Here is a 13,091-nt window from a genome sequence, read left to right on the forward strand (position 1 = left end):
TTAAAAAACAACATTTTTCTTTTTGATAATTTGTCTGATTTATCGGTTTGAGACTCATCAGGTATCTTTTAGGTGGACCCTCTTTCAATTAAAGTTTCATGCATATGTTAGGATTCAAACTCGAAATCTAGTTTAAACAACTTAAGACCCTTAACCACTCAAATCTGTATGAATGCTTTGAAATTAGTATGAATACTTTGAATTTCAATTCAAACCATGTTGAACTTTGAACACCAATTAAATTTGTCAAAGTTCACATTTATCCCTTTTCTTTCCCGTTGTTCACACATTATTTTTCTTTGTATTCACACTCCAAAATTTGCCTATAAATACCATGCATTGGCATAGGTTTTGGGCATCCTAGCAATTGATATTAGATTGCTAGTTTTGAGTGATATTCTCTAAGAGAGAATTGTGAGGTTTTGGGTGTATTGGGGTTAAGGGTTTTGAGTGTTATTTTCTTCATTCTTTTGTACCACTTTTGTCTCTCTAGTGGAATAATTTTCGGTCTCCTTCGCCCGTGGACTAGGCACACCGCCGAACCACGTAAATCCTTGTGTCATTTACTTTATTGTTCTTCTTTTATTTTGTTGTCAATTTATTTACCCAAATTAAATATTTCGTTCCGCTGCGGGGTTTTCCCTAACAAATTGGTATCAGAGCCAATTAATATTTATTTTGGGATCTACTATGGCGACAACAAAATTTGATATCGAGAAGTATGATCGTACTATCAGCTTTGCCTTATGGCAAGTCAAGATGAAAGCTATTTTAACACAAAACGGATTGAGCAAGGTGTTAGCAGACGAGTTACCTCCCACGGTAACAAAGGAGAAGAAACAACAAATGGAGGAGAAAGCTCTAACTGCCATTCAGTTATGCTTGTCAAACGAGGTTTTGCGTGAAGTCATCCATGAGAAGACTCCTAAAGGCTTATGGGAGAAACTTGAGTCTCTCTACATGTCCAAAAACCTCACCAGCAAGCTTGTTGTGAAACATCGTCTTCACATGCTCAATATGGCGGAAGGTACATCCCTAAAGTCACACCTTGATAATTTCAGTTCAATTTTGCTGGATCTGGAAAATTTAGATATTAAATATGAAGAAGAAGATAAAGCTCTTATGTTGTTACGATCTTTACCGCCGTCTTTCAAAAATTTCCGGAAGACCATGATCTACAGTAAAAGCACTCTAACTGTAGATGAGGTTAAAGGGTGTCTATTTTCAAAAGATCTAATAGACAAAGAGCTTTCTGGTGATAGAAATGGCCCTGCAGAAAGTCTGGTTGTTAGAGGGAGATCTTCTACAAAGGATCCCAGCAGCAGCAACAACAACAATTGATCGAGATCAAAATCAAAATCCAGATACAGTAATGTGACATGCAATTACTGTAAAAAGAAAGGGCACATCAAAGCTGAATGTTTCAAGCTACAGAAGAAAAATAAAGAGAATGTTCATAAAGAAGACAATCATGACGAAGCCAGTGTTGCTGAAGATGAAGTGGATTGCGAAGTCTATGCCGTGTCCGACGATGGTGCTAGATCTGGACAAGGGTGGATCCTTGACTCTGCTTGTTCATTTCACATTTGCCTTCACAGAGATTGGTTCTCCTCTTATGAATCAGTAAACAGAGGAGTTGTGTTAATGGGGAACGATTCTCCTTATAAAGTTGTTGGTATTGGTACCATCAAAATCAAAATGCATGATGGTGTTGTCAGAACCTTGACAGATGTGCGGTATGTTCCTGACATGAAGAAAAACCTTATCTCTTTATCTGCTTTAGATGACAATAATTGCAGATTTTCTGGTGGAGATGGAGTCTTGAAGGTTTTAAAAGGTGCTCTAGTTGTAATGAAAGCCAGAAAAGTTGGAAGATTGTACGTGTTACAAGGTTCAACAGCCACGGGTGTTGCTGCAGTTTCCTCTTCCATGCCGGAGTCAGAAATTACCAAATTGTGGCACATGAGGCTCGGCCACATGAGTGAGAAAGGCTTGTCCATGTTAAGTCAACGAGGTCTCCTTTGTGGTCAACATACGTCCAAGTTGGAGTTTTGTGAGCATTGCATTTTTGGCAAACATAAACGAGTCAGTTTCAATACTGGTGTTCATCAAACAAAATGCACTTTGGATTATATCCATTCAGATCTATGGGGGCCTGCACGTGTTCCTTCAAAAGGTGGCGCTCGATATATGCTTACCTTCATTGACGATTACTCCAGGAAGGTTTGGGCTTATTTCTTGAAGCAGAAAAATGATGCCTTTGCCACTTTCAAGCAATGGAAGGCCTTGGTGGAAAACCAAACTGGTAAGAAGATCAAGCGTCTCCGCACTGATAATGGTCTAGAATTTTGCAATGATGAATTCAACACATTTTGTAAAAATATGGGCATCTCCAGACATCTCACAGTTCCAGGAACACCACAACAAAATGTTGTAGCTGAGCGGATGAACAGAACTCTGTTAGAAAAGGTTCGTTGTATGTTATCAAATTCTGGCTTATCTCAAGACTTTTGGGCTGAAGCAGCTTTAACAGCTTGTCATTTAGTGAATCGTTCTCCGTCTGCTTCAATTAATTGTAAAACTCCTGAAGAGGTATGGTCTAGAAAACCCGCTGATTATTCTGATTTGAGGATTTTTGGATGTCCTGTTTATGTTCATATGAATGATGGAAAGTTGGAGCCCAGATCTAAAAAGGGCATTTTTCTCGGCTATCCTCCTGGTGTAAAGGGATATAAAGTTTGGCTTCTTGATCCCAAGTCACCAAAATCTGTAATCAGTAGAAATGTTGTATTTAATGAATCTGTCATGCTTCATCCAAAGGAGTCTTCAGTCACTTCTAACACCAAGATACAGAATTCTGATAAGCAGGTGGAGGTTCAAGTTGAGGTGGAGAATTCATTCTCTCCATTGAATGAACAATTGACGGAGTCTGCCGAAGTAGAAGAATCTACAGCTATTGAAGAGGAGCATCCAGTTGCTAGAAGCAGGCCAGAAAGAGAAAGAAAACAACCTCTAAGGTTAGCAGACTATGTCACTTTTGCCTGTGTTGCTGCACAAGAGACTGAAGGAGTTGGCGATCCTTCAACATATTCAGAAGCCATGTCCGGTGATGATTCTGGAAAATGGTTGATAGCCATGCAAGAGGAGGTGGAATCTCTTCACAAAAATAAAACGTGGGAATTGGTGAAACCGCCAAAGAACAAGAAGATTGTCGGTTGTAAATGGGTCTTCAAACGTAAAGATGGCATTACGGGCGTTGAAGATGCTCGATACAAGGCACGATTGGTAGCTAAGGGCTATAGTCAGGTACAAGGAGTTGATTTTAATGATGTTTTCTCTCCTGTTGTTAAACATAGCTCTATTCGTGTTTTGCTTGCATTGGTTGCTATAAATGATTTGGAGTTGGAACAACTCGATGTCAAAACTGCCTTCTTACATGGAGAACTTGAGGAGAAAATCTATATGTAACAACCTGAAGGTTTTGAAATCGAAGGCAAAGAAGACCATGTTTGCTTGTTGCAGAAATCACTATATGGGTTAAAGCAGTCTCCTCGACAGTGGTATAAGCAGTTTGATTCCTTTATGATTGGGCATGGTTATTTTAGGAGCCAATATGATAGTTGTGTTTATTTCACAAAACTTCCAAATGGCTCATTTGTTTATTTGTTACTCTATGTTGATGATATGCTTATTGCTGCCAAGGATATGTCTGATATCAGCAGATTGAAAGCAGAGCTGAGCAGTGAATTCGAGATGAAAGATTTGGGAGCTGCCAAGAAGATTCTTGGTATGGAGATCTATAGAGATAGAGCTGCAGGAACACTTTGTTTAACTCAGAGAAGTTTTGTTGAAAAAGTGTTGGAGCGATTTGGCATGAAAAATGCTAAACCTGTAAGTACTCCACTTGCTGCTCATTTCAGACTTTCTGCTGATATGTGTCCACAGTCCAAAATGGATATTGAATATATGTCACATGTACCTTACTCTAGTGCGGTTGGTAGTATCATGTACGCGATGGTTTGTACTCGTCCTGACATTTCACATGCAGTCAGTGTAGTCAGTATATATATGTCCAATCCTGGTAAAGATCATTGGAATGCCGTGAAATGGATTCTGAGATATTTAAGGGGTACTACTAATGCTTGTTTAAAATTTGGAAGGAGTGAGAATATGGTGGCAGGTTATGTTGATTCAGACTATGCGGGTGATCTTGACAGAAGAAGATCCATTACAGGTTATGTGTTTACTCTTGGTAGTAGTGCCATCAGTTGGAAAGCTACTTTACAGCCTACAGTTGCATTGTCCACTATAGAAGCAGAATATATGGCTGTAGTTGAAGCTGTAAAAGAAGCTATTTGGCTACGAGGCTTGGTTGGTGAGCTCAGTTCAAATTCGCAGAAGATTGTCGTTCACTGTGATAGCCAAAGTGCTATATATTTGACGAAGGATCAGATGTTTCATGAAAGAACGAAACACATTGATGTGAAGTACCATTTTATTCGAGATGTTATTTCTGAAGTAAATATTACAGTTAGTAAAATTGGTACTGCAGATAATCCAGCCGACATGATGACGAAGCCTCTTCCAACAACTAAGTTCAAGCATTGCTTGAACTTGATCGGTATTAGCAATAAGTGAGCTGGCCCGAAAGGGCATTACGGCGAAGGAAGACTTTTGGGAAAATTTCAAATCAAGGTGGAGATTTGTATGAATGCTTTGAAATTAGTATGAATACTTTGAATTTCAATTCAAACCATGTTGAACTTTGAACACCAATTAAATTTGTCAAAGTTCACATTTATCCCTTTTCTTTCCCTTTGTTCACACATTATTTTTCTTTGTATTCACACTCCAAAATTTGCCTATAAATACCATGCATTGGCATAGGTTTTGGGCATCCTAGCAATTGATATTAGATTGCTAGTTTTGAGTGATATTCTCTAAGAGAGAATTGTGAGGTTTTTGGTGTATTGGGGTTAAGGGTTTTGAGTGTTATTTTCTTCATTCTTTTGTACCACTTTTGTCTCTCTAGTGGAATAATTTTCGGTCTCCTTCGCCCGTGGACTAGGCACACCGCCGAACCACGTAAATCCTTGTGTCATTTACTTTATTGTTCTTCTTTTATTTTGTTGTCAATTTATTTACCCAAATTAAATATTTCGTTCCGCTACGGGGTTTTCCCTAACAAAATCAATCTTAATTGGTAAAAAACAACCCCTTTAATTGATGGAAATGAAGCTTTTGCAATTGAAAAAATGAATTTTTTGCAAAAACAACTTCTGATCCACGAAGTGTAAATAATTTTTATTTTTTATTTTGAGGAAGGATAAAATTTGTTTGATTTATCTAGTTTTGGTTTCATATAAATAGATTCATTTTAAGGTGTAGTAATTTAATTTTTGGTTCATTAAGCTTTTAATTTTTTTATTTTGATACATTAAGTTTTTAATTTTTTAATTTTTTGTCACATTAAACCTCTGATGACTAGAAAAATCAGTTTTGGACAGAAAACTCAGGTAACATAGTGTTACTTATTTCACATGCGTTTGAAATTTGTATATTTCACAGTTTGAAAGCGGTTTTTTATATGTATAAGTTTACTATAAGAAAACTGTAAAAACATTAGTTAATCTTGTCTCCATCCTAGTGTTTCCATCGTCTAATCCGAGTCTCCTCCGCAATTATTCGACTAACATATAGGCTAGCTAAACCTATAATGAATTAAGCATCCATCTAACAATCATTTAAAGATATTCATGTACATATTAGGGGTGGGAAACCTCTTGCATCCATTAGCCTAAGGCTGGCTTCAGCCCGTTGGGTGAACTACCCACTCATACTCATGCTCAAAACACAAATAATTAAAGAAAACATAAAATGGAAATAGATTAAAGTGTGAGATCACTAAGGATCTCACTTGGATTCAAAAATTACAGAGACTTAAACTTCAAAGGTAGATAAAAGATTGTCACATAGCTTCCTAGCAATGAGCTATATATAGGACTGATATAAAACAAACTAAAATAGAAAATAAAATAAAAGTCAGCAACTGGGAACAGTCTGCTGCGAATAAGAGCAATCTGCAAAGTAAGACAAGCAATCTGTAGAATAAATCAAACAATCTGCAAAAACAGAAAAAAGTAGTATAAGCAGACAAAGTTGCACAAAAAAGGATAATGTTCAACTTTCTATGTGCCATAAAGGACACACGCAATTACTATTTCTTCAGAATTCATGACATCATGCTTTGAAACTCCACATTCCTGTTTCCCAAGCGTGCCTCACGTGACCTCTCTCTCTCTCTCTCTGGTTTGACCGTTCTTGACTCCTTTAGAGCAAGCAGAGTCATTGAAGAACAACCTGCATAGATAAGGCAAATTATAAGGCTTTCTGAATAATAATTGGTTCACTTAAGCACTAAATTAGGCCCAAATCCCGTGATTATATTAGTATAATGTGCACTTATCAAAATCCCCCCCCCCATGTAATAAACATGAGTGAGTGCTTTAAGCCAAAATCTACCTCTTAGTTTTAGCTCAAAAGGTCTATCAAAACTCAAAAGAGAAGATAAAGTTTAATTCTTCTTCATTTTCATTTAACATAAGACTGTAAACGAGCCAAGTTGAGCTGTGACCTGCTCATTCTCGACTCTATAGAAAATTAACGAGCTCGAGTTAAGTTTTGAGCTTAGTTTGAGCTCAAAATTACGTTCAAACTTAGCTTATTAAGAAAATTATCTATTTGTGAGATGCTCGCAGTAGTTTATTTATTTTGTTTGCGAGCTTTGCTCTTCAGCAATTTTTTAATATTGTTCATGATTTCTCGCGAACATCTCATTAATTATGTTCATCAACATTTTAGTGGACTTTGGACAAATTTATAGTACTATATTTAATTTAAAAAAATGATACAATTAGTAAAAAACAATATTGAGATCAATGATCTTTAAAAGACAGTTTGAATAGGGCTTCTTAGATTTTGTTAGTTAAACTTTGGGTGTGTTTGGTTCAAACTTCGAAAACGGAAACAGAATCGGAATGTAACGGAATCAGAATTGGAATGATTATTTATTTATCTTGTTTGGTTTAGTCTGGAATCGGACATTTGAAGTTGTTTATTTCTCTAATAATCGGAATCAGAATTAATACAAAACTTAATAATAATAAAATATTAATTCAATTTATTTATTTATTAAGTTATATATATATACTAGGAAATACCCTCGCGATGCTTCAGGATTTGAAAAGATAACTCATAAAATAGAAATGATATTATACATAAACAATAAATAATAAAAGGGGAAAAGAAATGAATACTTTTATGTTCATTAAAAAGATACATAAGAAAATAAAAGGTTCAACAATATATTAATGCTGAATAATGTTTTTCATGTAATACAACTCATTTGTGGAGTAATAAATTTATTCATGATGAACAAAGACGGAGCAACATATGATTGATCTTAAATTTTAGAAAATGAGTTGTATCTGTAGAATGAATAAATATGAGAAATTTAGTAAATAACATAATAATTTATTATACTTTTGTTAGGTCGTACATCTTAAGTTTGTTCGTACTTTTCAATTTGCATATTATTGAAGCAGTGAATATAAAAATTTGAAACTCATATAAAGTTCGAAACATGTAATTCAAAAGTTAAGTAATGTTTTTCTAATTAATGAATAATTAACACATATCATAATTAAAGGACAACCTTCCAATTTCTTAAAAAAAAACAACCTTCCAATAAAAAAACACAAAAACGAAAACCTAAATTGTTTAAATATAGTGTGTAGCATTAGGAAAAATGAATAAATGTCAATACTTAAAAAATGGCAGGCAGTATGATTTTAAAGAATAAATCAGTTTTTCTTACCTATAAAAATCAAAATGGAAAATTAAAAATGTTATAAAAAAAGTGATATGTCGGATTGGAAAAAATGAAAATATAAGAAATAAAAATGTTTTAGAAAGGGATATGGAAGATATGGATGTTGGGTAAAAACTTTAAAGAATAAATTCAAATATCAATCTCTTTCAAAATGCCTTTATCATTTATCAAACCAATGCTTACCAAAGGAAATAGATATATAACAATCTCAATGTTTGTTCCACTTGAAATAAAATAGTTGAACTTTTTTGCTTTTTCATCATAAGATATCTAGTTTTGGAATTAATTACTTTTGTAGTTCAAAAATATATAAACTAATATTTCAAGGCTCATTAAAGGGATTTAGATCACTATTCCCCCCACACGTCTATAAAGTATATTGTAAACTTACAAATTTCATAAACAATTTAAATAGTAGTCATGGAATCCATATGTAAATTATAAACCTCTAAATAATTGCTACTATATTGTGTGAACTGGCAAAAATTAACATGATTCATTAAAAGATGGAACAATTTTTTCCCTGCAATAACAAATTCCTGAGTATCTTAGACTCTACTCATGGGTCCAGTGCTTTTTCCCTCTTCCAAATTCATATTCCTAAGAAGTTAGATGCTAGTTTTGGTAGAATTTCCACAAACACTTGTACGATTATTTTCCATCTGTCTAGCAAACAGATAAATGAAACAAATGAGATAAAAAAAAAGGAAAGATAGTAAGATAGCACATCATGCTAATTTAGTGCTGGAAATAGCTCTTTTGCTAAAAAATGCAGTCTTGTGATAACTAAAGATGACTTAATGAGACTATTAATAAGGTTTTATTTTCAATTTATCACAGGATCCAAAATAAACATGATATATATACAAAAAAAAAGTTTGATACATACATAACTATACCAAAGTAACAACAATGACATGTTTAAAATGTAAGAGAAAAGCGCATGGTTTTTGTCACTTACAATTTTAATGTGAATTAAATAAGCTAAAAGCATAGGTATTTAAATGTATTAGGATTTTATAATGTAAAAGGTCCTTGTGTAAAATGATTAATGGAGGTGTTATAAAATGTTAAGAAATTATAAAATGAAAAAGAAGGTTGCTAGTTGAAATAATACATCATGCTCAAGTATACAAATAACATTCAGGGAGAAATATATATATATATGCTAATACAATGCATATAGTATAACAAATGGAAACAACTTGACCAAGGAAAAGAAGCTGTAAACATCAATGAAACAAACAGTAAAAACTCAGCAATATAAGCAACATAGTCGCAAATAAATAACTTGTAAGAACCAACTAACTATCAAAACCGCATTAGTTCATCTCGTTTAATAAAAAAATCTCCTTCACAAACAACAAACACCCAACTTTAATATAAATGAAATGATTGAGCTTTAAATTTTTTCCTAATGATGTCATTCTCAAAGGATGAAGAGGACATCCAATTTTGATCAAGCTTGATGTTCAAAACTAATTGTCCTATTTACCATCATGTGCAACTATGATAGATAAAGACTCCATGTGTCAAATTAAACTACTCAATGTGAAAAAATTAAAAAAAAAAACAGAACCCCTCGGATGCCTTTTTCCAATTGCTATTTATTTGGAATACAATTAAAATAACAAAACCACATATCTAAACATCCTTCAATAAGATAGACAGCGATGCGAAATTTATTTCAGACACAATAATGAATTGTTGATGCAAATTATGACTTCCAATATAAATAAATAGGAATAAAAAAATAGCCACCCGGTTTCAGCACACATTATGCAGAATTTTCCTGCACTTTACTCGGTTTCTAAGCACATCTGTAAAAACAAATAGAACTGCTTCAACACTCTAAAACAAAGTAAATGTGCAAAACCATCACTTTCCCGATATGCTACAAAAATTAGTCTTGTACCTGCAAATATTGTAAACAACGAACTAAATCAGCCTGATTAGGCTTCTCCTTCAATTGCATTTCAAAGTTTTCCTGTAAATTCAACACAGCCAAGTCTAAGAAATGCTAACATAATTAGAGTGCAAAATCAGCTAATATATATATATATATATATATATATATATATATATATATATTAAAATGGAAAATAGGAAGCATATACTTTATCTGAACATGAAATGACCAACAAAAAAGTCGAAAAAATGAAATAAAGAGTAATGATATTGAAAAGAAGCATGAAGTGCAAGGATCGGCCTTACAGAACTCAGTAGTGTCACTTTTCCTTTGACTTTCCCATCCTTCTCTCATCTCACTAATAGTAGATGATGCTACATCTACAAAAATATAACATAAAATTGTAATTCCAACCAAGCTAAAAAATGTATTACCAATAAAAGAAAAAAGGAAGGACATTGTAATACGGATTCCAATGTAATGGCCAGTACCAAAACCAGAGTGACAATTCAAATTGAAGAACATAGAGGCAAAAAGGTTGATACCATCAGTAAACCAAAAAAATAGGCGTGTTAAGAAACATGTAAAAAATAATGAATAAATAACATAGCCAAAAAAATGGAAGATCTGAATAATATCATTTGAAGAGCAGATTGTTCTAGATCTGTGTATTTCAACCATAGAAATGGTTCAAGTTTTACAATCCATGAGAAAAGACCTGCCAAATAGCATAAATTAAAAAGTTAATAAGCATATTGTAAAAAAACAAAATTATTCCAGATCTGTGTGTTTCAACAATAGAAATGGTTCAAGTTTTACAATCCATGAGAAAAGACCTGCCAAATATAATAAATTTAAAAGTTAATAAGCATATTGTAAAAAAAGCAAACAAATCTGCAGAAAATGTACCTGAACAGTAGATCCGTGTTCTTCGGCTGTTGAAAAAGGATCCTAAAGAGTGAAAGAACTATGTTCAGACTACGACAAAATTAAACTCAACAAAAGTACGCTAAGAAATGATAGAAATCTTACATCAATTGCGGACCGATTCGAAGCTATAGGTGTGAAGAACAAATCCCTAAATCGTTGCTTTCCAAACCGGCCAAGAGAATGATAAAGGAAACACAATATTGCTGGAGATTGCCAAACGGTAAGTCGGAGATGGGAAATGGAGGATGAGAGCTGGGGAAAAACGATGGAGAATAGGAAAACGCTTGGAATGAGAGAGAAACGGCGCAAGGGTAATTTGCAGGCACTATAAGTTAATTTTATCGATACAAACCCTAAATGAATGGAGAGAAGAAAACTCTAAAATGCCCTTGATAATACGGTGCCGTTTTGGTGCTAGCTGTAAGCAACCCCAATGAATCTGAAGATAATGGTAAATTATATAAAAGATCCTCAAATAGATTTGTCTACATCACTTCTTCTTAGAGAGGGGCAATTGAAGGATAAAATCAGAAAAAATTGAAATGACAAAAAAGGACACATAAAGTGAAAAAGAGAGAAGGAATAAGGGGTGTAATTGGAAAATTTTGGCAAAATTTTTCAATTGCACTGTTCAATCTCTTCACTTTTATAGTATATATATAATATTATTTTAATTTTTATATTATTTATCTTGTTTATGGAAAGAGGATAATGTATTAATATATTGTAAATAGAGAAATTTCAGTATGTGCCAGGCATACCACGTACGAACAATGATGTGGTATGCCTGACTAATTAAAATATGACACGTGCTAGTTAACACATCAGTAAAAAAACAATTGTAGAGCCAAATTCATTCTCCTTCACGTTGCTCCTGCATCAGATGTATCCAGAAACTAAAAACTTCCTTTAACTCATCTCTCTATCACTAGTTAAAAAAAAAACAAAATCATTATTTTAAAACTAATAATTAACATTAAAATCAAATCTTGCCCTTCTCCTTCTCCTTCCTTTTTTACACCTGCAGAACCATGACAAATATTTTCTCCGAGACAAATATTTTCTCTCATCTGGCATAAACTCCATTGCTAGTGATTTTATTTCTCAATATTGATCATTTTTTTTGAAACAAAAACCATAGATATCATAAAAAAATGCCTCATTTACAAATATAGCAATTAATTATCAATCTAACCAGCCTATAAACATTATTGGTTACCGCCAATCAACAAATTATGAAACAATCCCTTATAATCCACTTTAACCACTGTAAGGTTGCCGGTTTTCCGGCTGTATTCTTCCAAGGGACAGCCTGAGTTTTGAGTTATATTTCTCAGAAATTGGAAAGTTACAGATGTGTCAATTCTTTTAACAACTCTCCTATTCTTTTAACAGTTTGGATTTGAATAAAAAGGGAAAAAAGAAACGCAACCCTCAAGCAAGAGTAAGAAGTAACGGCGGTAGAACCAGGTATAGGTGTGGTTGGCTCCGAGATGGACTCTTGACAGAAATTAGGGGAAAAAGGGAAAGTGGAGGGCAGAGTTGGAAAATTGTTGCCCTGAAATTATTCTTAAATGAATTAGACAATTTTTTAATGAGGTATAATTATTTTATTGGATGTGGCATACCACCTCATATTTTCTAGGTGGTATGCCCGACATACTCTAAAATTTCTCTTGTAAATATCAATGTAATAACAATAGTCAGAATAATATTATTCTGTTGTTTATTAACGGTGATTTGGTGATGCGTGCTTCTATTAGGGACGTTTTTCTCGGTGTCATTCACATGTTGTGTAGCTGACATATTCAAAGAAATGCAACTCGTGAGATGAAAAGTTATGATATCAATCATAATTTTGGACACATGATGGTAACTCCTATGAAGTTGTAGGAATTTGAAGAAAAATGGTCATCATTGGCTTTAAGGTATGATCTATAAAATAATATTGGATTCAACATATGTATGAAGATTGAAAGATATGGGCGGAGACATATCTTAGAGATTTTTTTAAAACTAGAACCACATCTAAGTGTGACGGTTTGCATTATTTTTTGAATCAATACCCGAATAATAGGTTGAATTTGTTAGAATTTGTCAAACAAATTGATGGATTAAACCTTTGTTTGGGGTTAAAAGTAGAAATTATTACATTGTTGGTTATAGTTGAAATTTATTTTCACCAAAGGGGTTGTTTTTTAACTATGGTTAAATATTGTATTTTTTTGAATATTTTTTTTAACCAACTAGTGGACAAGCCAATAAATATTAAAAAAAAAATTAAAAAACAATTTATAAAACAATTATAAAGAAAAAAAATCAATTTATCATTTTATAAAAATAATATTATATAGTATAATG

The sequence above is a fragment of the Euphorbia lathyris genome, chromosome 10, assembly GCF_963576675.1.
Source record: "Euphorbia lathyris chromosome 10, ddEupLath1.1, whole genome shotgun sequence".
Lineage (NCBI taxonomy): Eukaryota > Viridiplantae > Streptophyta > Magnoliopsida > Malpighiales > Euphorbiaceae > Euphorbia > Euphorbia lathyris.